The sequence below is a fragment of the Dipodomys merriami genome, unplaced genomic scaffold, assembly GCF_024711535.1.
Source record: "Dipodomys merriami isolate MVZ:Mamm:240054 unplaced genomic scaffold, mDipMer1.0.p SCAF_7, whole genome shotgun sequence".
Lineage (NCBI taxonomy): Eukaryota > Metazoa > Chordata > Mammalia > Rodentia > Heteromyidae > Dipodomys > Dipodomys merriami.
This window is the reverse complement of record NW_027206290.1, coordinates 25,294,013-25,317,429: the sequence shown is the minus strand read 5'-3', so window position 1 is coordinate 25,317,429 and position 23,417 is coordinate 25,294,013. Positions and strand designations below refer to the sequence as shown.

General features: G+C 39.6%; 1 protein-coding gene across 4 annotated transcripts in view; it reads right to left on the bottom strand.

Moving 5' to 3' along the window:
- The window catches only part of S1pr1 (sphingosine-1-phosphate receptor 1), a 158,863-nt gene that overhangs the window by 84,205 nt on the left and 51,241 nt on the right, over positions 1–23,417 (bottom strand). For 3 of the 4 annotated variants that reach the window (XR_011368812.1, XR_011368814.1, XR_011368816.1), the window contains one exon: positions 8,307–8,501. The exons of the other annotated variant lie outside the window; for it this stretch is intronic. The gene's annotated coding sequence lies outside the window, so the exon portion shown is untranslated. Of the gene's footprint in view, positions 1–8,306; positions 8,502–23,417 lie in introns of those variants that run through there. 4 annotated transcript variants of the gene reach the window in all.

Here is a 23,417-nt window from a genome sequence, read left to right as displayed (position 1 = left end):
AAGGATGCTATTTGAATAGCACTCTATATTTACCAGAAGCTACTTGGGGTTAGAGACAAAACAAACCAACAAAAACCCTTGGAATAGTGGCTACTCTCTCCTACCTAGCTAACTTCAAGTCCATAGCGAATAAATATCTTGTCATAACTATGAACAATTCTGAGGAGCTACAGGTCATCAGAGGTTCCTAAGCAGAAAAGAATGAAGTTACCAGTGCTGCATTTAAAAGGATACGTCTGCCAGCAATATCAAGCATGGTGGGAGGCAATGGATTGGGTAGCTTCTTCCACTTACAAAGACCTGCCATCTGACCTTGGGGGTGAGGATAGAAATACAGGGGATTCTTGCAATTGTTTTAGAATGAAGATATCAGGTGCCAGTGATCATCTTAGAACTTTAGAATAGCAGGTACTTAGAGGAATCCATTGGGTTAGACTAAAGGATGAGTATACTTGGAGAACCGTTTATGCAAATTGCTGCATCCTATGTGTTATGGAACAATCTGATTGGTGTATGCAAAATAACTGACCAAGTAATTTGCCTGGAATCCATGGGAGTTTAGAAATTCAAATGCAAGCACTATTTTAAAGACAATAGCAGCTAAGTCTTCTTCTAGCTTAGGTGCTTAAAGTCTTCTTATAACTTAAATGGTAAACATGTTTAACTTAGTAAAAGCTGAATCCGTGTGCAACAATATTTCTCTCAGTGTTGTCACAGATTTAGTAAAAAGTGCAGCCAATAGAATTCCATTTTAGGCCATTGATGTATCGTATATCCTCATAAACACTGGCTTATGAAGGCAGAGGTTTTTTTCTTTAACTTGTCTTCATCATCATATTGTAGTTTATCTGATCTAAAGGGTGTGGTTCATGGTCCACAAAAACCACTAAGCTGCCTGAGCAGGAACAACATCGTAGGTATATGCTGTTTAAGTATGTAGTAATAAGTATACAACCAGCAGATTATATCCCATGCTCTTGTATTGGACAGTTTGAGCATTAATAACTTCATTAAAAACATGCCCAGCAAGTCTTTCTCCTGCCTTAAGTTTTTATTCATCAACTTAGACCTGACATTGATACATTTCTTTCTGTGAAACAAAATGCTGAGGGGATTTCCAGGCTCTCTCCTCCTTTATTCTCTAAAATACATTTCTAGAGGTTGTTTTCTTCCTTTAAGTGATTGCATGAGTACTTTGAATTTTAAACAGATTTCCTCAAACTCTGCTGTTGAGAACTGGAGAGACCATCAAAGGTTCAGAGGTCAGTTTAGGAAGGGAAGGCAGACCACAGTGGGCTACCAACGAGGGCTTTTCTGTTATCTGCTACAAGCAGCTGCTACACCGTTGCCTGCACAATTTATTTGAAGACTACAAACAACACATGGGAAGGCGAAAATGAATGGGTCAACAAAGAAAAGAGGTGTGATCAATTGTATACCCCACAAGAAGGTGTTGGGGGGGGGAACAGGGCAGAAAAAGGAATGGTTTTAGTGAGATTCTGGCCCCACTTTACAGCAGGAAGGAAGCCTAGGCCTCAAAGACTCCCGGGAAAGTGGCACTAGCAAAATCCATCCCCCCCACACACACTCCCTACCCCCATATATACACAGAATCCCTGCACAGCAATGCCCTGCACAGGGCATTTCCTCCTCTTTCAGAAGCTCTGCTTCTGTGCTAGGTTGATTATAAATGTCCTTCAGAGAGTTCCAAGAGCCAGAGAAGAGAGGACACTCCAAGCAGGAGGTAGTGGGACATTATATTTCTCCACCCAAGGCAGACTGCAGAACACTTACAGTCATATTCTTTGTCTAATAGGGGCTCTGAAAAATGTATGGACTTAATAATGTCATATGGACAGAATCTGTTACCCCCATGCCAGGATTTTCCAAGTTTGTCCATAGTAGGCCATAGCTAAAAGGAAAGTTATTTTTTGTTTGTTTGTTTGTCAGTTGTGGGCCTGAATTCTGGGCCTAGGCACTGTCCCTCAGCTCTTCAGCTCAAGGTTAGCCCTCTACCACTTGAGCCACAGTGCCACTTCCGGCTTTTTCTGCTTATGTGGTGCTGAAGAATCGAATCCAAGGCCTCATGCATACAAGGCAAGCACTCTACCACTGAGCCACCTTCCCAGCCCAAAGAAAGTTATTAAATGCATCCAAACTGTTAGTAGTCAAATAAACATTATTTAGTTCTCAGGAAGACTTAACTGATACATTGTGCATGTAGATTCTACTAGAAGCATTCTACTTGACACACTTCCAGCAATGAGTATATAATCAGGAAAAGCTGTCCTGTATCATAATCCAATCATAATTGCACTGATAATGGGACCTGAAGCTCAGTTCTCCCATTATTTTCTGATCCTCTTTATAGCTTGATTTAAAAGCAGATTAGACATCATGACCAGTAAATAAACACCTGGCTTTTTTTTTCAAAAAAGATAAGATATTTAGTTGTATATCTTTAAACGCCTCATATTGGAGTTTTACATATTAACTATTAATGGTAACATCCAAACTTAGAAACAGAGTATTGTGATCCATGCAACTCAAGTGATGCTTTTCCTCAACTATTAAAAAGATTTTCTGTTTCATATTTCACCCAGAAAAATCAGGATGTCCATTTGTGGCTTAATATGTTAAACATGATGATAGTCTTTTACTTTTTAATCTACTTTTTAATTTTTGTGCCAGTACTGAGACTTGAACTCAGGGCCTTGTGTTCTTCCTTGTCAATTTAACTCAAAATTGGTCCTCTATCCCTTAAGCAGTATCTTGACATCTGGCTTTTTGCTGATTAATTGGATATGAGTCTCACAAACTTTTCTGCCCTGGCTGGCTGTCAATTTCAGTCCTTAGATCTCAACTTCTTTTTTTTTTTTTTTTTTTTTTTGGGTCCGGTTGTGGGGCCTGAACTCTGGGCCTGGGCGCTGTCCCTCAGCTCTTCAGCTCAAGGCTAGCGCTCTACCACTTGAGCCACAGTGCCACTTCCGGCTTTTTTTCTTTTTGCTTATGTGGTGCTGAGGAATCGAACCCAGGGCCTCATGCATGCAAGGCAAGCACTCTACCACTGAGCCACCTTCCCAGCCCAGATCTCAACTTCTTAATAGCTAGGAATGTGTATGTGAGTTACCAGCACCAGCTGAAAGTCTTGATAAAAGTTGTGATCTGTTAGATAACTCCAACTTCACGATACATAATTGTGAAGAAAGTTGGCTATGAGGAGATCTGAAATATTCATGTCAACAGAAATAACTTTGATATTTTCAAAAAATCTACAAATAATCCCCAAACTTTAATTTCTGTCAACAAGGTCCGCCTTCTTTTTATTGGCCTTAAGTTCACAGTTGAAAACAAACATAAATATACATGCTAAGGTTTGATAGAAGATTTAGAAACTATAATCATACAAAGATTTTATTAGCATAGTAAGATATATGTTTTACCAGTTGAAGAAGGATGACAGTTTTGTTTGTTTTGAATTTTGTGATGGAAAATTGAGCTAAAATATATTGTAAAGTGTATTTTCCCTTACTAGAAAGAATACAGCAAGTATAAGTAAATGGTTATACACCTTAACATGACAAATGTTTTGCTTTCCCATTTCATTCATTCATTTGACAAATATTTACTTGTTTACTCTCCTCCAGGCACTGTTCTGCACAAGCTATTTGATCATTACTACACCAGTCATACAGAGATACCAGCAATGAAGATCAAAGAAGAGAGGTTTCAACTTATGTCTTGAAAAATATTTCTTGCAAATAAATTACTGTCAGTTTTTTGGAGGGTAGGTAATAGAGTTGTTTCACCTAAAATTTTATAATATCTTTCTACCTAAAGTAAACTCTGCATAACCAAAAATTCTGGTTAATCACAGGTGTTTTTTTTGTTTGTTTTGTTTCTTGTTTTTTGGTTTTTGGTTTTGGTTGGTCATGGGGCTTGAACTTTGGCCCCGGGCACTGTCCCTCAGCTCTTCAGCTCAAGGCGGGCACTCTACCACTTGAGTCACAGTGCCATTTCTGGTTTTCTGGTGGTTTATTGGAGATAAGAGTCTCACAGACTTTCCTGCCCCTGCTGGCTTTGAACCGTGGTCCTCAGGTATCAGCCTCCTAAGTAGCTAGGATTACAGACACCAGCGACTGGCTTGTTAATCACAGTTTTGCCACAGCACAAAATAATTCTGCAAAGCAGTTACCACAAAGTCATTGGAACCTGAGATTGCTTAGTGTGCATGGCTGGCAGCCATCCACTATGTAATCAGTGGTGTTCCTTCACTGACTACATGGGAAGAAGAACTTTCTATACGAAGGATATGTAAGGAAACAGAAACCCAAGTCAGACATACCTTGGGAGTTAGACAAACGGGCCATTTGCATGTGGTGTGAACTTGAAGCTATTTGAACCTCAACTTTCTTATCTGAAAAAAGTGGAATAATGCCCTACCTGATGTTATTCTGAAGAACTGATAATGTTAGGTTTGGTTGTGTGTACCTGTAATTCTTATGTTCAGGAGGCTCAAGCAGGAAGATTATGAGTTTAAGACCCTGTCTCCAAAACAAACCACAAAAAAAAGAATAAGAAAAAATTTGATGACCTAATTCACTCAACAAATACAATGTACATGATCCTAAAAACAAGTCTTAAAAAGAAGTAATCGTCTAATGAGACTAGAAGTTTGGTGAAGGAACGGGAGCTTTAAGGGAGGGAAGCCAGGTGAGGGACGTGATAGTATGGTGAAGTAAGTTCACCCTTCTTATAAGGAGAGGATAAAGAGAAGGAAAGGATTTGAGCACTAATAAGGAATGTTAAGAGTGGTATCTAGCCAAGAGATGGTAGCGCTCACCTATAATCTTAGGTACTCAGGATGCTGAGATTTGGGGATCAAGGTTTGGAGCCATCCTGGTTAAGAAAGCCCATTTTACCAGCAATTTTACCAGCCCAATTAACCAGCAAAATGCCAGAAGTGGACTGTGGGTCAAGTGGTAGAGTAACATAGCTAAAGAAGAGCACTTATGCCCTGAGTTTAAGCCCCAATACACACACACACACACACACACACACACACACACACACACACACACACACACACACACACACACACACAGAGTCTACTATTTCAGGAGTCTACTAGTCAGTAGATTAGTGCTATACATCAAATGTGGTTTGCCCCTACCAATATTCACATTGAGACTTAATTCTAAAAGGCAGTGGTGTCAGGTGAAGCCTTTGGGAGATGATAAGGTCATGGGGCCACAGCCCTCAAAAATGTCTTACTGTCTTTTGGGAGGGACTGGGCTAGGCTGCAGGCATGCCCTACATTGCCTCAAAATTCAGCAAAAAGATATTTACCGGATGTAGCTTTTGAGCTTTGGGCCTCCAAATCCACACGCTGCTGAAACCTTTGCTCCTTCTCATTGATTTAGTCTCAGTGGTATTTAGTCACCGCACCAGAAAACTGACTTGGAAGTCCACATTTTGAACTGCAGCTCAAGACACTGGGGGGACACATTGGGATCACACAAATCCATTTCATAACTTGGAAGGATGCTGTTCAAGTCAGAGAAGACAGAATGTGCTTTTGTGTGTCAAGTGAGGGAGCAGGACTATAAGATGATGCTGGGGACATGCAAGAGTCAGGACAGGAGTATGTAAAGATCCAGGGGTGAGAATGCCACTCACTCAGGGAAATGTACGTTTAAATTCCAAGGGTAGGTTAGGAGTAGGCAGAAGGATTTGTTATAGGAAGAGACTCAGATCCTGAAGAAGATCGTGAAGAAGTTTGGATACAGATGATGATTTGGGGAGAGCAATGAGTAAACAGGGAAAAGCATTACAGTAGAGAGAGTACCTTAGTGGTCCCACAGACAATGGATTGAGGAAAGAAAGTCTGAGAACAAGAGGCTGTGCAGAAAATTACAGGTGAGCTGTAACAGTAGCTTCGCTGGTACTGAAGAGGAGGGGCATACATGGAGGGAGATGGGCACTAGCAAGATACTGAGGAAGCCTAATTAGAGGCTGGGGGTTATTTTGATGAAGGAGTGAAGGGAAGAAGGAGGACAGACACAGCCACCCAGGCTTTGGGGGTGATGGTCACCTCATCCTGCTATCACACTGTAGGTTATGATGGTCCTTGGGGTGTCTCATTGTTAGGAAAATATTACTCTGTTCCCTACTCTTCATGCCAAACTATAATATGCACTCACACTTTCTTTAAAGTTATTGTAAAATACGTGGCTTTCCTCACTCAGAATTAAACTGTACACATTTGGTTTCTTGGTAGGGAGAACTACCTCTTCTCATCAATCCTGAGATTTATCGTTTCTAAAAAAGGATTATTTTGGCCAATGTTAACACGACTGCAGAGTTGGTGCCCAGTGGAAAAATCCAAGGAAGCAGAGTACAATCTTGTCCTACTCTATTGAAGAGTCACTGAACTCACCTTGGATTATATTTAATAAACATAATAAATGCAATCCAAAGTGGGATGTATGTGAGACTCCTATTAGCTACCAAAGAGCCAGAAGTGGAGGTATAGCTCAAGCAGCAAAGCATCAAGCTTGAACAAAAAAGCCAAGCAAGTACATGAGGCCCTGAGTTCAAGCCCAGTACCAGACACACACACACACACACACACACACACACACACACACACACACACACATCTATGACAAGTAATGGCTCCAATTAGCTGGTCATGACAGTTACACTAAAAATCCAGTTCATCTGCAATCTTCAGAAAAAATATTCCTGTTCATATCCAAATGGTGCTTGCTGTTGAATGTGCGGAGCTGTATTTTGAGCATGGTAACTGCCTATTGCCTTTTATTGTGAAGGATTGAGTGGTGACCTCATCAACTTCTACTCTCTCCATTGACCATTCTCAACAATTGTCTACGTGGTGATTTAGTGGCTCTAATCTATTTTAGTAGAATTTGGTGTAGATGTGAGGCTGCCCATCTCACAGCCACCGAAAGACTCAGAAGATGAAGAAGTGAGGCCTGGGCTGGGAAGGTGGCTCAGTGGTAGAGTGCTTGCCTTGCATGAATGAGGCCCTGGGTTCGATTCCTCAGCACCACATAAGCAGAAAAAGCTGGAAGTGGGGCTGATACTCAAGTGGTAGAGTGCTAGCCTTCAGCTGAAGATCTGAGGGACAGCACCCAGGCCCAGAGTTCAGGCCCCACGACCGACCAAAAAAAAAAAAAAAGAAGTGAGGCCTTTGTGATGCTATGCACCTCAGTTTCTGATTTCCTGATGACCCCTTTGGTTCCCCAAAGAGCCATCCAGTGGGTTTCAATGAAGTTGAATGACAGTGCCTCTGAAGACCTCACCTGTATTGCAGCCACGAAGCCCACCCCAATGGACTGTACCTCCTTCTCCACCACTTAATCCCTTGGTGCAGTATTTGTCACAGATGCCCCAGGATTTTAGTATCCGGTGACTCTTCCTATGCCTCAGACACTTGCTTGAGCTTTCCTCTCCGCCTTTTCTTTATCCACATGGATTGGATCTAGGCACTACTCACTGCCAGCGAACTCTGAAAAGGCATGAGGGAAACTTAAATGCACAGTACTTAAATACACTAGGACAGCCCCTGGAAACCACTACCTGCTTCTGCCTTTTTGGATTTGCCTATTCTGGCAATGCCATGAACTCTGCGCTTCTAGCAGGGGCTTCTCTCTCTCTCTCTCTCTCTTTTTTTTTCTGCCTGTACTAGGGCCTGGGTGCTTAGCTTTATTTTGCTCAACGCTGACATTTTTCCACTTGAGCACAGCTCTACTTCTGGCTTTTTGGTGGTTAATTGGAGATAAGAGTTTCAAAGACTTTGCTGCCTGGGCTGCCTTCAACCTGCCATCCTCACATTTCAACTTTTTGGGTAGCTGGGATTACAGGTGTGAAACATCAGCACCCAGCTTCTCAGCCTGTCTTTCAGCACAATGGTGTTCAGATCACCTACGTTAGAATATGAGTCACTTTGTCTCATGCTTAGTAATGTTTCTGCATATGAATAGATTTTTTTATAGATTTTTGTCAGTAAACAAAATGTGTCCCATTCATCAGTTCATTGGTTAATGGAGTTAAAAAATATCTGTAATTTAAGTGGAAGTCTCTGTGCTTGCAGCTATTCTACCATTGAGCATCATTCCCAAGCCAGAAAAAATATATATATATAATTTTTACTCAGATTTGTAACTTATTTAAGTTACCTAAGTGGCTATACAAAGGGGTTTCAATGAAACATGTCAGTTTCTAAGTACAATGCATTTTGGTCAATATCACATGAACATTTTTATTCTACATGGCAAAAAAAAAAAATGAGTGTGTCCAAATGGGGAATATTGAACTTTGGTCAACTGGAAACCTGATCTTTATTGTACAGTTCTTCCATGGCAAACAATGTTCGTAGCTCTTTCCAGTGATCTGTCCTCCAGGCCAATACATCAAATGAAGTACCAGAAGCATCACAAAAATCACAAGACCACTTTTGTGTTAGTAAAGGGATCCTAAGTGTAAAAGAAAGAAAGAAACAAACAAAAAAGAATTACTCTACATTCAATGGGAAGACACACATTTGCTCTCTTCATTCCTCTGTAAAACTAATCCAGATTTCATTACTGTGGGGCTCTGACATATTTACATAAATGACAGGCTTCTTATCACCATTACTGGATTTGGAAGATTACGTGTGAAACGTGCAAGGACGTGATTAACAATCTTTGATCTTTTAATCACAAGAGTAAGCAGTATTCATTCATTCAGCAAGTATAATACAAATACTTGATTGCAATACTATTTAACATTTGAGATTACTCCAGTGCAATAATCAGTCTTTGTTAAATCAAGGCTTGTCGCCATGTAATTGCACTGTGGCTCTAAAGCAATAAAATCTTTTCTTAAAAAATTAGTTTAGTTTGGTTTGAAGTTATTTTATGACATAACCTTGTGATTTATAAATAAAATAATCTTACTATAGCAGATGATTTGGTAAAGCTCATAGGCAGGAATATCTATAATGAAACAATTGGATGACATTCAAATGCAACAAGAACACAAGGTTTAAATCCTGCTAACACTCATTTCATAAAGCCCAAGAAAGGAAAATATTCTCAGTTATTCCCCAACTTATTAATAGAGAAACATAACTGATTTGAATACAAAACAGGATACACATTAACGTTGTAATGACAAAAAAAAAGGTGACAAAAGTTTATTCTTAGAAAGATCCTGGTAGACCTCATGGAAAAGACACAATTATGCTTTATCTTGGACAGATGGTTAGGAAGTAGAAGAAGAAAGGACTAGAGTGCCACAGATATACAGTAATAAATGAAGGTCTATATGGTGAGTATTTGTTGTGCAATAAATAGAAAGTGATGGAGCTTTCAGCAAAAGAGTAAAGGAATCACATAAAGATGCAACCTGAAATATGCAGAACCCGATCCTGTGCCACACCCAAAGGCACATTTCTGGTAGTGACACTTCTGTCTTGGGTTTAGGGGAAATGTTAGTGCGAGTTCTAAAGACACAAATGTGAAAGACAGCAATGTTATTTTCCCAGGTATATAATGCCATTTAGAAACACACCAGAGAGTACAAAATTTGTAATTTGGGGTTGGCTGTTGAATTTGATTGACTAAGGAAGTAATTATGTAGAGATAGCCATGAAGATTGTAGAACTGTGGGGGATGTAGTCCAGTGATAGAGTACTTGCTCAATCTTCCCAAAGTTCAATTTCTGGCACACCAAAAAAAGACTTTAGAACCTGATACTTATGTATTCTGGAATGGTATGGAGTCTTTAAAAAAGTTAAATAGGTTCATATATATTGACTAGGAAACATATCCATGATTTGCTATAAAAATACAACTTGTAGAATAATACTTAGTATGTATAATTCAACTTTTGTGATAAGATATGTTTGCTATTTTCATATATGGAATTATGAAGATGTATCTGAATATATATAAACATGTATATATGTATGTATACATAAACTGGAAAAAGGAAAGACATCTACCTTTTACTCAGGAATGTATTTTATTTTTTATGTCTTTTGGGGGGGAGGGTGGTACTTGAGCTTGAACTCAGGGACTAGCTGCTGTCCCTGAGCTTTTGTAGTTAAAGCTAACATTCTACCACTTGGGCCACAGCTGTGCTTCTGGCTTTTTTTGGTGGTAAATTAAGAGTCTCACAGACTTTCCTGCCTGGGCTGGCTTTGAACCACTAGCTAGAACTACAAGCGTAAGCCACCAAAGCTCATTTGTTTGGCTTTTTTGCTCAAGGCTGGCACTCTGTCACTTGAGCCACAACTCCACGCCTAGCTTTGTGCTGGTTAGTTGGAAGTAAAAGTCTTGAGCTTGTCTGCCCCAGCTGGCTCCAAGCCAGGATCCTCAGATCTCAGCTAGGATTACTAGTCATGATCCACCAGTGCCTGGCTTATTCTTTGTATCTTAAAAGGAGTCTTCATTACTTTTATTCCTTAACTTTAAAAATAAATAAATAAATAAAAAGCAGAAAAGAAATTGCCATGTGAGAGTAGAGGAAAAAAGGGGGACCAGAGATAGAAGGGACCTAGTGCTCTAAGGACAAGAGAAAGAGAGGAAGGTTGCTATCCTAAAGCTTACCAGCAGTCAGGAGACTGTTGGTATTGAAGACAGAGACACAACACGGAAGGATGAACTGAAAGTGGCTGGTGGAGCAGAATAAAGGGCAAGGCTTTGGTAAAGGCTGCTTCTGGTCAGGGTTGGGCGGCGCTTGTTGAGATTGAAATGAGGACACAGAGGAAGCAGGGCAGTGACTTACAAGTGTGTGAGGGAGAGGAAACCCTAGCACACTTGTAATCTAAACCTGGAGCCCCAGTGCCCCATAAAAGCAGGTAACACAAAAGGAGAGGGTGTGTCACTGTACTGTGTGTCAGACAGATTTGCATTTGTTTTTAAACGAAATTAAGACTGTTACATGTCATTGTGAAGCAAGGATGCATTGCACATTTATATTTGATTATGAGAGATCACACTTGGGGGGATTTAACAACTCGGTTTGGATTCCCAGCTTGGGCCATTTTTTCAGACAAAAACAGGAACTGCAAAGCAGAGGCTGCCTGTGGTGTGACGCACGCTGGCGGCCCCAACAGCTGTCGTCGATGTTGTCTCGGTTCTCATAAAATGCACTCTTCTCACATTGGATCAAACAGCCCTGATAGTTCAAAGGGACCGTCAGGGTTAGAATAAACCACAAGTTAATCCGTTGTCAGTAATGGAACTCCACCCAAAGGTGAGCTCTAACATAACTGAACATTTCACTTGTATCATTCATGTCATCAGTGTAGCAGTCAGATTATTGTTGTGCGAGTTTTTGAATATATATAACTATACCTACACATAGGAAGGAAACATGATATACATGCATGCATTATATGAATGTCTGGCTTATAATCTGGAGATACTGCAAGGTATCATTAAGTCTTTAAATGGCTTCCTTTCTCATCATCCTTCAGAAACTGTCAATTTACCAGCCACGTGGAAATGCATAGCGAAGTGACATTAGCCAAAAAAGCGGGGGGGGGGGAATCTACAGAGTATATATCTTAGAGGAGGTAACGGAGCACGAAATACATCCCAAATCTAACTCTACATGATCTCAGCTTATCTACAGAACTAAATTTAGATTGTCATTAGGGATTATACATAATGCTAGAAGGCTGGCTATGTTTAGCACACAGTTATGCTATCAAAGTTCCATCACAAAGTAAATCAACCTTACTTTGTGTTTGAATTATAAAACTTGACGGATAAGGTACATGCTGTTATCAATGCTCTTTTGGTATTTATTTAACTCCAAGAAAATGTCAGATGGATATCGGTGGCTCATGCCTATAACCCTAGCTATTCAGGAGGCTGAGAACTGAGGATTGTGATCCAAAACCAGCTGGAGCTTCAGACTCAGTTAACCACTTTTGTCTCTAGTTAACCACTATAAAGCTGGAGGTGAAGCTGTGGTACAAGTGGTAGAGTGTTAGTCTTGAACAATAAAAAGCTAAGAAGAAGTGCCCAAGCCCTGAGTTCAAGCCCTAGTACTGGCACAGAAAAGGAAAGAGGAAGGAAGGAAGGAAGGAAGGAAGGAAGGAAGGAAGGAAGGAAGGAAGGAAGGAAGGAAGGAAGGAAGGAAGGAAGGAAGGAAGGAAGGAAGGAAGGAAAGGAGGAAGGAAGGGAAGGAGGGAGGGAGGGAGGGAGGGAGGGAGGGAGGGAGGGAGGGAGGGAGGGCAAAAGGAGAGAAGAGAGTCTCCTGAAAGCAAAGACTGACTAAATTTCTGATGTACATCTTCTGTGGTTGGAGTTTCAAGTGTATAATCAGAGCAAGGAATAAGGTTGAGAAAGAAAGAGAGGGATCAAATCCACTGTGAGATCTTCAAGGTATATCCATCCTGGAATAGAAGTGGGAGCAGAAGGCAGAATTTGTATTTAAGGAAAATGCACTAAAGTAACATTGTGGAGAAACAGAGAGAGGGGCGTCCTTCACCAAAGTTGTAATAGAAGTGGGAGCAGAAGGCAGAATTTGTATTTAAGGAAAATGCACTAAAGTAACATTGTGAAGAAACAGAGAGAGGGGCATCCTTCACCAAAGTTGTAATAACCATTGAGGTTGGTGGAGTGTATCATCATCAGGTGAAGCAGTATCTTTGTCAGACTATTTCTTGCTTTTTGGCTCCCCCCCCTCTCCCCCCCGCCTCGTGTATGAGCCTGGGTATCGTCACTGCACTTTTTTGCTTGACACTAGCATTCTACCACTTGAGCCACAGTTCCACCTCCATCTGACTACCTTTAGACTTTGGTCCATTTCTAAACGCTGCCGGCCCCTCTCCTGGAGGTTCTACAAACCAGACAGACTTTCCACAAATTTCCTTTTCTTCAATTAGTCAATTGGCTTCTGTCTCTTTTGATAAGAAACCTGGCAGAACATCAGGATAAATTGTTATTCAGTCAGCAAGAAAATACTGAATACTTATCTACTAAAGCCATTGGATATAGCAGAGAAGACTTCAACCATGACTTCTTTCAAAAAGAACTTCATTAGCTTATCTTTAATTCACACCGCTAGACACATTTCTTCCTGTCTGCTCTAATCATTTTACACCAAGTACACCAAAGGTAGAGTGCTTCATATAAAACCTGCATAGTTGATGGATGAATACTTTTAGTAATTACTTAATTGCATATTATTGTTGTTGTTATTATTGTTAGGTTTTCCTTTTTGAGACCAAGTCTTGCTGTATGGCCTAGGCCGGCCTCAAGCTTGCAATTCTCCTGTCTCCGCCTTTTATGTGCTAGGATTACAGGTACGTATTACCACACCTGGCTTAAATTTGTTTTAAATGCTTAAAGATTTATTTTTAAACAGCTGTGTATCTGTAGAGGAAAGAGATACCATTTGCATAATATTCATCAGACATTTATGGAGTGGTTATTATGTGCCAAATGGTGTGCTACCTGTTGAGAAGGTGTTCTCTCTCTTTTTTGTGTATTTTAAAGTCTTTAGCATGTTCAGTTAGTTTAAAAATAAAGTTCTTTTTATTTATTTCTTTTTTCTGGTCATGGGGCCTGAACTCTGGGTCTGGGCGCTGTCCCTCAGCTCTTCAGCTCAAGGCTAGCGCTCTACCACTTGAAACACAGCGCCACTTCCAGCTTTTTTCGTTTTGCTTACATGGTGCTGGGGAATCTAACCCAGGGCCTCAGGCATGCAAGGCAAGTGCTCTACCACTGAGCCACCTTCCCAGCCTACTGAAGTTTACATTCTAACTGGAAGAAATGGAGGAGGGGGAGATCAAAGGAGCACCAGTAAGTTGCATTGCACACAGCAGGTGCACAGCACAGAGCATATGCAGAAGAAACACTGGCACTTAGTAGAACACCACTCATTATTCCAAAAGAGGAGGTAGTCTGCGCAAGAGCCTGAAGCACGAGAGTCTGCAACATATTCATAAAAGTGTGGCTACACCAGAGTGGACATGGTTTCACGGTTCCTCGTAGACTCTGGCATTTGTGGTTGCTGTTTATTTTATATTTAAGCAGGAAATTGATGTGATTGGACTTATATCTTAACATTGTTTATCAGTACTGGGGAGGAGGGATCATAGAGAAGCAGGAGTGAAAAAAGAGTGACTAGCTAGGAAGAAGTTGTACAGTGTGCTAGGGGACAGACAATGATGACTTGGGCCAAGGTTGAAAAATCAGAGATAAAAGGGAATGGGACTGGAGGTGGGGAGAGGAAAGAAGAGAAGGAGAAAGGAGGGGGCAGAAGGAATGGAGGGAAAGGGAAGGAAGGAAGGGGAAGGGAAAGAGAGGAGGAGAGAGGGAGGGAGGAAGGGAGGAAGGAATAGAGGGGTAGTGGGGGAAGGAAATGGAGGGGAAGAGAGGGGTTTCAGGATGTGTGTGGAGACAGACTAGGCAGACTTTGTGAGTTAGTCGAGCTGAGGGAAGCGGGAAGGCTGAAGGTAGGCTTTGGATAGCATGTCCACCATGTAAGAAGGTTTAATGGATGAGGGTGAGTTGGAGTGGTCACATCCACACCCATGAGGTGACTCTGTACACTAGAAGCAGACCACCCTAAATTCTGGGTTGGGCAACTAGGTAAATGGTGTGGCAACAACAGAAATGAGGACACTGGGATGGAGGGGTAATAGGTTGAGGGGTGGGGTGAGTCCTTCTTAAGTCTGAGCTACCTTAGTAGTGATTTCAGATTGGTATTTAGTTGCTTAATTTATCCATTTTTGTTAATTCTAAAAATTTATCTATAGATTTTTCCTTTTCTTCTTCTTCTTTTTTTTTTTTTTTTTAGGAACCAGGAATTGATTGGACTCACACTGACTAGGCACATGTTCTGTTATTTGAGACACAACCTTGGGCATCTTGCTTTTTGAAGATAATGTCTTGTGATTTTTTTTGCGAGGGGGGGGCGGTTGGGCCATCATCCAGTTGAGATCTACATATCTCTGTTTCCTGTTTCTTTAGCAATCTGCATACCTTCCCACTCCCTTGCTGTGCTTACTCAGGCACAAGGGACAAGGGACTAGATTGAGTGGCAGGATCATGCCTTTCTCCAGCCCTCAGGGATAATACCTCCAGAATATCATTAGGTATATATGCCAATTGTTTCTTTTTAGAGGCCATCCATGAAGTTCCTTTCTCTTTCTGGTGAGGTAAGGGGTGTCTTGTTTAAAGCTAGTATCTCAGATCTGTAATCCTAGATACTTGTGGTCAGGAGGATCCAGGTGAGACCACACAGAAAAGTTTCCATCTTCATACAGAGAGAACCCCCGGCAGGTGGCTTGCATCTTGAACACACCATCCCCCTCTCCACCCCACCCCCACACCAAGTTTTCTAAATCCCAATATCCTGGTCCTTTTGCTTTCAGTTTGTTTTTCAGAGAGTCTCACATGATTTTTGCCTGTGCTAGTCTTGGATCAAGATCCTCCTACTGCTGGACACCAGTTGTTCATGCCTGTAATCCTAGCTATTTGGCAGATTGATGTCTGAGGATTGCAGTTGGAACCAACAAGGGCAGAAAAGTCTATGATACTCTTTTCTCTAATTAATCACAGAAGAAGCTGCAAATGGAGCTGTGGCCCAAATGGTAGAGCACTAGCCTTGAGCAAAAGAAGCTCAGAGATAGCACCCAGGCTCTGAGTTCAAGCCCCAGGATAAGGAAGGATGGAAGGAAGGAAGGAAGGAAGGAAGGAAGGAAGGAAGGAAGGAAGGAAGGAAGGAAGGAAGGAAGGAAGGAAGGAAGGAAGGAAGGAAGGAAGGAAGGAAGGAAAGAAGGGAGGGAGGAGACAGGGAGGGAGGGAGGGAGGGAGGGAGAGAGGGAGGGAGGGAAGCCTTTCAAGTAGATTGAATAAAAAATGTGCACCAACATATCTGGTGTTGTGCTGGCAATCAAACCCAGGGCCTTGAGCATGCTAGGTGTGAATTCATTCTCTGTAACCTGTCTAGTACAATCAGATTCTTTTTCCTTTTTCTTTCTTTACCTTTAGTAACCTATGCTTTCCTAGAAATTTGTCTACTCTACTAATAATTTCAGATTTACTGACAAAGTTGGTGCATAATAATGTGATAATCTTATCATTGCTTGATGTCTAAATTTATTTTTATCTTTTCTTTTTTGTTTTTCTTGGTCAGTCTAATCATTTGTTTTTATCAATTATTCCAAACAACCAAATTAGAGGACTGGCTACTAATGCTATTTGTTTTCTTTTTTGAAATTATAAAAATGTTTTAAATTAGATAATGATGTTCATACAACTCTATGAGTGTATGTTTTATAAAAACTACTGAATTATCCTTGTTAAAAGATGAATTGATGTATGTGGGTTATCTCAATAAAGTTATCATACATATGAGAATACATTTGGATAACATGTCTGTGAGTATATATGTATGTATTGTATATGTGCAAATATATGCAAACACGAGCAAATAACACAGCCAATATTGCCTGCAGAGATAGTAGTGACGTTGAAAACACTTACCTACATCAATCTTCCAGGAAGATTGCTTATGTTAGTTTGCATATTAATGTCCTTTATATCTCATAGTATGATTCAAATGTGTCCTTTAGAATTTCATGTGCTGGAAGTTTAATTCCCAAATTCCCTTGTTATTGGCATTTGGAGCTGGAAGATTGTAAAGGTCATGAGAATGACCTCACAAGGCCATGAGGATGGTATGTTGTGGTGACACTAGTGGTTTGCCCACACAATGCCCTTGGACTTAGTTCTGAAACATGAGCCATATAAACGTCTTTTTTCCCAAAACTATCCAGTATCAGGCATCTTGTTATAGAAATAAAAAATAAACCAAAACATCTAGATTTACATTAACTACATCATTAATAGCATTGCTGAAGACGTTAAAATCATTAATACATGACTTTCTTAAGGTGCTACATGTTAAACAGTCACTGGAAGTCCTTTCCACAGAATATTGGTTCTTCGCCTGTCCATCAAAACCAAACCAATCTGAGGAAAGTAGGTCACAGAACAAAACTTGGCATCAGATGACCCGCTGTTTCTTTCTGCACATAATCATGATGTTCTAATCAGTCTGTGATTCTGACCTTTCAGGCAGTGGGTAGTCTATTATTATTTGGTGGCAGCTGAGTCCAGAGTCAACATTTTGGAAGGAAAAGCATGGCTGTCTTCTTTCAGAATCTTGGCTTGCTCAACACTGAGCCTAGCTAAAAGCTCTTGCCAACATTTAGTTACTTCATGCAATGGGAATCAAACCACAAATCATATACAATCAGCAGAGGATGAAGCAAGTTGAAGATATACATGTCTTAAAATGCTAGCCATGTTAAAAACACATTACATTTATTTATTTTTAATTTTAATTTTAATTTTAATTTTTTGTGAACATACTGTACAGAGGGGTTACAATTACATGGGCAAGATAATGAGTACATTTCTTATCAAGCATTGCAGCCTCCTCCTTTGTTTACCCTTCACATCCCTTCCCAGCCTCCCCCCGTCCCCCCACCCAATTCCTTCCCCCCACACCAAAGTTGTAAAGTTCGTTTTCGACATGACAACTTGTATTTCTCATAGTTGCAACGGGTCCACCTGTATCCTTAAACGACTTGTTTTTCCCCATCTCCTCCACAAATTATACCGCCATCAAATATAGTGAAAGCAGGGGTTATACTGTGGGGGAGGGACATACAAAGCAACAAAGAAATAATCTTATAAATGCATTAGAAACAAATGCATGAAAGAAAAAAAACATTTAAATACATATCTAAGGGTTCATTTTTCTAACATCACATTATCTGACCTTTTCTGCTTGACTCATACATATACTAGATATTGCAAATAAGGGAAACCATGGGAAAAACACATTACATTTATTAAAATATATATGTATATTAAATTTATAAAACATGTATGTATAAAAGCATATTAAATTTATAAAACATATATATATATATATATTTTGTACTGGTGTTATGAACTCAGGGCCTAGGTGCTCTTCTAGAGCTTTTGTGCTCGAGGCTAATACTTTGCCACTTGAGCCATAGCTCTCACTTCCAGATTTTTTTGGTGTTTCATTGGAGATAAGAGTCTTACTTTCCTGACCTGACTGGCTTCAAACTGTGAACCTCAGATCTCAGATTCCTGCATAGCTAGGATTACAGGTATGAGCCACTGGCACCTGGCTTAAAACATATTTTAAAAGGTAGAGGAATTTGAGGCAAGCCTAGGTAATATAGACAATGTAACAAGTAAATTAACACTATGAATGCTTTGAATGCCTCAAAAGAGCTAAGCAAGAGCTGGAGCTTTGAGTTCAAGCCTCTACATTTGCGCGCGCGTGTGCGCACACACACACACATAGCATATAATATCCGCCATAGCATTATTTTACTTTGAGGCATTCCTTTACAAGGAATAGGTAGCTTCTATAACATGTTCCATTTAATGTTGTAATAAATTGCTTCTGTGGAATACACAGCCTCAAGGACTGCTAGTTGTTAGGAATGCAGCACACTGTCTGGGGAATGAGGAGATGAAGGGCCACAGGGCAGGTGCATTCACACACATGGAAATCAGAACCAAAGTACCATGTTAGATTCAGCGATCCATGTTATTCAAATAATCTCTGCTGTGTGAAGTTCATAGGCTGTGAGAAAATGCAAGTGTGAAACATGGCTTATTGAATATTCATTCTTGAACCTTGAGGCACTGATGCCTGAGCAAACCTTGAAACTATCCTAGAGAAAAAAATCCTTGGCCTCATAATAAAGGATGCATATACATAGTACAGAAAGAGTTCTTACAAATTGCAGAACAATAGTCTAGTGTATCTGGAAGATAAAGGGGTAAAGTCAGTGAAGTACAAGCATAATAGGTGACCATGCTGAAATCTATAAGCTAGAAATAAAAACATATGCATATTTGAATCATATAAAAATTAAAAATATTAATAAAACAACTGATGGGTAGATACTGAGTGTGAGAAATGAACTATTATAATATTGCATGATAAATTTGTACAAACTTTTAGAGGCTCAGTTAGTTATTTTTGCATATTAAATATTAAAAACCCAGCCAATAATCTTAGCTACTGAGGATCGAGGTTGGTAGCCAGCCTAGGTAGAGATTCCATCTCTAATTAGCCAGCAAAAAGCTGGGCTGTGGGTGTGACTCAACTAGTAGCTGGCCAGATGTGTAAGCTGAACAATATAAGGCCTTGAGTCTAATCTCTAGTACTGGCAAAAACAAACACACAAATACAACACACAAAAAAACAACAGCAACAACTTGAAAGCACACATTCGTTAGCTAGTCTTCCACTTCTAGCAGGCCTATCTGGTCGATGAAATTGTGAAAATAAAGATGTTCATTAGAGCATTGTTATTTACAGCGAATTTTGGAAATGTCTTAAGTATCTCTTGGTAAGTGAATGTTAAGTGAATGAAGGTTTAGACATAAGTTAAAACACTATTGTAGGCATTTAAATAGACAGGATATCTAATATCTTAGCAATAATTTTAGCCGGGAGGTACCTGAGTATGTACTAAATGTCTAAACATACAATCGTGTAGAACTTTCCACATACTCTTGAATTTTCACAAAAATAAAAGAGACAAAGTTAAATCTATATGTATCAGTCAAGTGATATGCATATAGTTTAACAGAAAAACACAAGAGATAACTATTATGTATTTTGTAAATTCAATTTTTTGTGAGAAAGGAGTCTTGGGTGTGCACACATATGGACATATATCCATATTTATTTGCAATATGTGAAACAATGAATGAAGAGACTTTATAATTTTTGTAAATTGTATTTTATTTTTTGGTGCCAGTCCTAGGGCTTGAACTCGGAATCTGAGTGCTGTCCCTGAGCTTTTTGCTCAAGGCTAGTTCTCTGTCACTTGAACTACAGTTCTATTTCTGGCTCTTTTGGTTGGTTAATTGGAGATCAGGGTTTCACAGACTTTCCTGCTGCAGCTGGTTTCAAACCATAATCCTCAGATCTCAGCCTCCTGAGTAGCCAGGATTATAGGTGTGAGCCCCTGGTGCCCAGCAACTTTTGCAAAATGTATTTTTTAATTTAGATAGACAGACAGACAGATAATAGACAGACAGACAGACAGATAGATATACATACATACCTATTATATACATACATACATACATACATACATACATACATACATACATACATACCTATCAGTATCTGTTTTACTTTGTTTCTTTTCTGGGTTTTTTGATTTTTTGTTTGTATTCTACATAGAGTCTTGATAATGTGCCCAGGCTGACACTGAACTTGAGATTCTCCTGCTTCAGCTTTCTTGAGTTTTGGAATAATAGGTGGCTGTGTGGTTTTAATTAATCAAAAGTTTACCCAGGAAACTCAAGTAAACAACACAAATGTACAGAATTAGTCAATCATATATGAACATACTCCCCCGGGTATCCAGCCATAGAAGTGAATTGGGCAATTACTTGACAGCAGGCAGGTACTTATTGAACACTTGATAAATGTAATAAACAAAAGAATTGGTCTGTATTAAATAAAAGAATTGTCCCATATGCGTGGTGAATGATAGTGTATAAGGAAAATTAAGATTCTGGTTATTGCTATGTTTCTGGCACTGATTGTATTTAGAAAACATAACATTTAAAAAATTATAGTTTACCTATATTTATACATAATTTGAGGTAGGAAATCTGAATTGAGCTAGAAATAAGACACTGATTTTTTTTCTTAATTAGGGTCCATTAGACAAAACAAACAAATAACAACAACAAATGAACCAGTGGTCAGTAGTAGTACATGCCTGTAATTCTGATATTTTTGATGTTGAGGAAGGCTGATTTTTGAGTTCAAGGCTAGCCTACGTTATATAGTGGGACACTGCTTCAAACCCACAAACAAGCAAGCAGTGTGATAATCATGCTTCTAAGTTCTTCGTATGTGTTCATTTATAACAACCAATTATTATACTCGTGCTTATTTACAGAAAAGGAAAAAGGGACACAGAGAGGTCAAATAATTAGACACAGTTTCTAAGTGATGAGCCAAGTTTCAAACCCAGGCATACTAATTGTAATATTTCCATATAATATTTCCATCATAAATGACTATAAACCTTATAGTCATCATGAAATTATGTTGCAACATTAAAGCCATGCACCTAAAGTCATGCACATTTTACAAAAGCATTTCAGATAAAAATGTAAACCATTAGAAAATGTAGATGAGCTTGATTGTGAAACTGTACTGATTTCCTCCTCCCATAACTCAGAGATGCTTTGCTTTGATAGTACATTGAATTACACTGACTGTCATGTTTATCAAGGAAACAGTTATGATTTTGAAAAGCTGATTAGAACGAACTTCTTGTTTACTTAAAGAGCCTAATAAGAAATGCCCCTTCATTTTTATGTTTATTATGCATTCCAACTTGAAGAACCACAGTGAAAATTAAGTCGTGAAAAATTTAAGATTTATTTTGCCATAGTAGATAAGGCTTTGGAGAGTAAATGCAACCGAGGGGCTTTTTTTGTTTTGTTCTGATTTTTGACTGCAAATGAAAATTCAGTATTTTATTACTTCCTAAGAACAAGATCAATACTGTGCACAAGAATTAAGAGAATGCATGAGATATGAGATATAAAATAATAGTTCAGAAGGGTGAAATGTTGTGATATGAACTAAGTAGTTGGAGGTTTAGTCTAATATGGAAAGCAAATTGGATCAACCATGGGAGAAAAGAATCATGGAGTCACAAAAGGCGGTCTTTGTTTTTTAATAAACAACACAAATAGAATTATGATATTGTTTTACTACACATTTAGGATCATGAAAGTCATTATTATTGTGGAACTACATTTTGAAAAAGTATGTTACATTGCTCCACAGGAAAGTCTTTAAGTTAATGATCATGTTTGGATAAAAACAGACAAACACTATCTAATTTATGACAGTGTTGACAGCCGAAAAATATGAGACACAGAGAGATCACACAATTTGACAAAGGTCACACAGCTTATAAATTAGGGGCCAGATCCAAACCCAGGCATACTGATTCTGATAAAGAATCCTAGTTCTTTAATCCCTCCTAATTAAGTGGAGAGAGTCTCTTCCTTTGCAAATTAATGGAGCCTGAGCTATCTTAGCAGAGGCTTCATATTTTGTTGCTCCAATATACTCATAAGTCAGCATTAACCCACTACACATTACTGGACTTCAATTTTCTTTTTCTTTTTGTTTTTCTCTCCTTCCTTCCTTCCTTCCTTCCTTCTTTCCTTCCTTCCTTCCTTCCTTCCTTCCTTCCTTCCTTCCTTCCTTCCTTCCTTCCTTCCTGCCTGCCTGCCTGCCTGCCTGCCTTTCTTTTATCTTCTTTCTTTTTTCTTTCTTTCTTTCTTTTTCTTTCTTTCTCTTTCTCTCTCTTCTCTCTCTTCTCTCTCTGTCTCTCTGTCTCTCTCTGTCTGTCTCTCTGTCTCTCTGTCTCTCTCTTTCTGTCTGTCTGTCTCTCTCTCTCTCTCTCTCTCTCTCTCTCTCTCTCTCTCTCTCTCTCTCTCTCTCTCTCTCTCTCTCTCTCTCTCTCTCTCTCTCTCTCTCTCTCTCTTGTGCTGGTCCTGGGGCTTGAACTCAGGGCCTAAGCACAGACCCTGAGCCTTTTTGCTCAAGGTTAGCACTCTACTACTTGAACCACAGCTCCACTTCTGCCTTTTTTTGGTAGTTTTTAATGGAGATAAGAGTCTCATAGACTTTCCTGAGGGACTGGCTTTAGACTGTGATCCTCACATCTTAGCTTCCAAGTAGATAAAATTACAGGCCTGAGCCACCAGCACCTGGCTACAATTATTTTTATGCACCAATTACCCACTACCATTTCTCTCTCTTTACCCTACACCTGGCAGATGTGGGGATCAGTTGATGTGTAAAAAGTGGAGATATGACTGACTGGTCAAAGGTATCTAGTAACATTTAAGATCTTCTATTCACATTTAACAGCTTAACACAATTAATACCAGGAAGCAGAGACATGTTTGTCAGGGGCAGGGAGGGGAAGGGGATAGGGGGTGGGGGTCCAGGGCAAAAAAATGGAGAGAGAAAGGCTGAGCAAGTACAGTCATAATATTCAAGGTGCGTAAGTGAAAATGGAAGCAGATAACTTGAGGGGATGGGTGGGGTTGGGAAAAATGAGGAAAAACAAAAGGGGTAACATAGACCAAGGTTTATTGTGTTCACAACCTGCTCTGTTAAACAGCCATTCCTTCGTTGTCATTTAAAGATGGCAATTTAAAACTTATAAATAAAAATGATGTAGTGTGCTCACAAACTGACATGTGGAATTGAAACCCCTTTGTACAACTACTCAAGATCAATCAATAAATTTAAAAATTCAC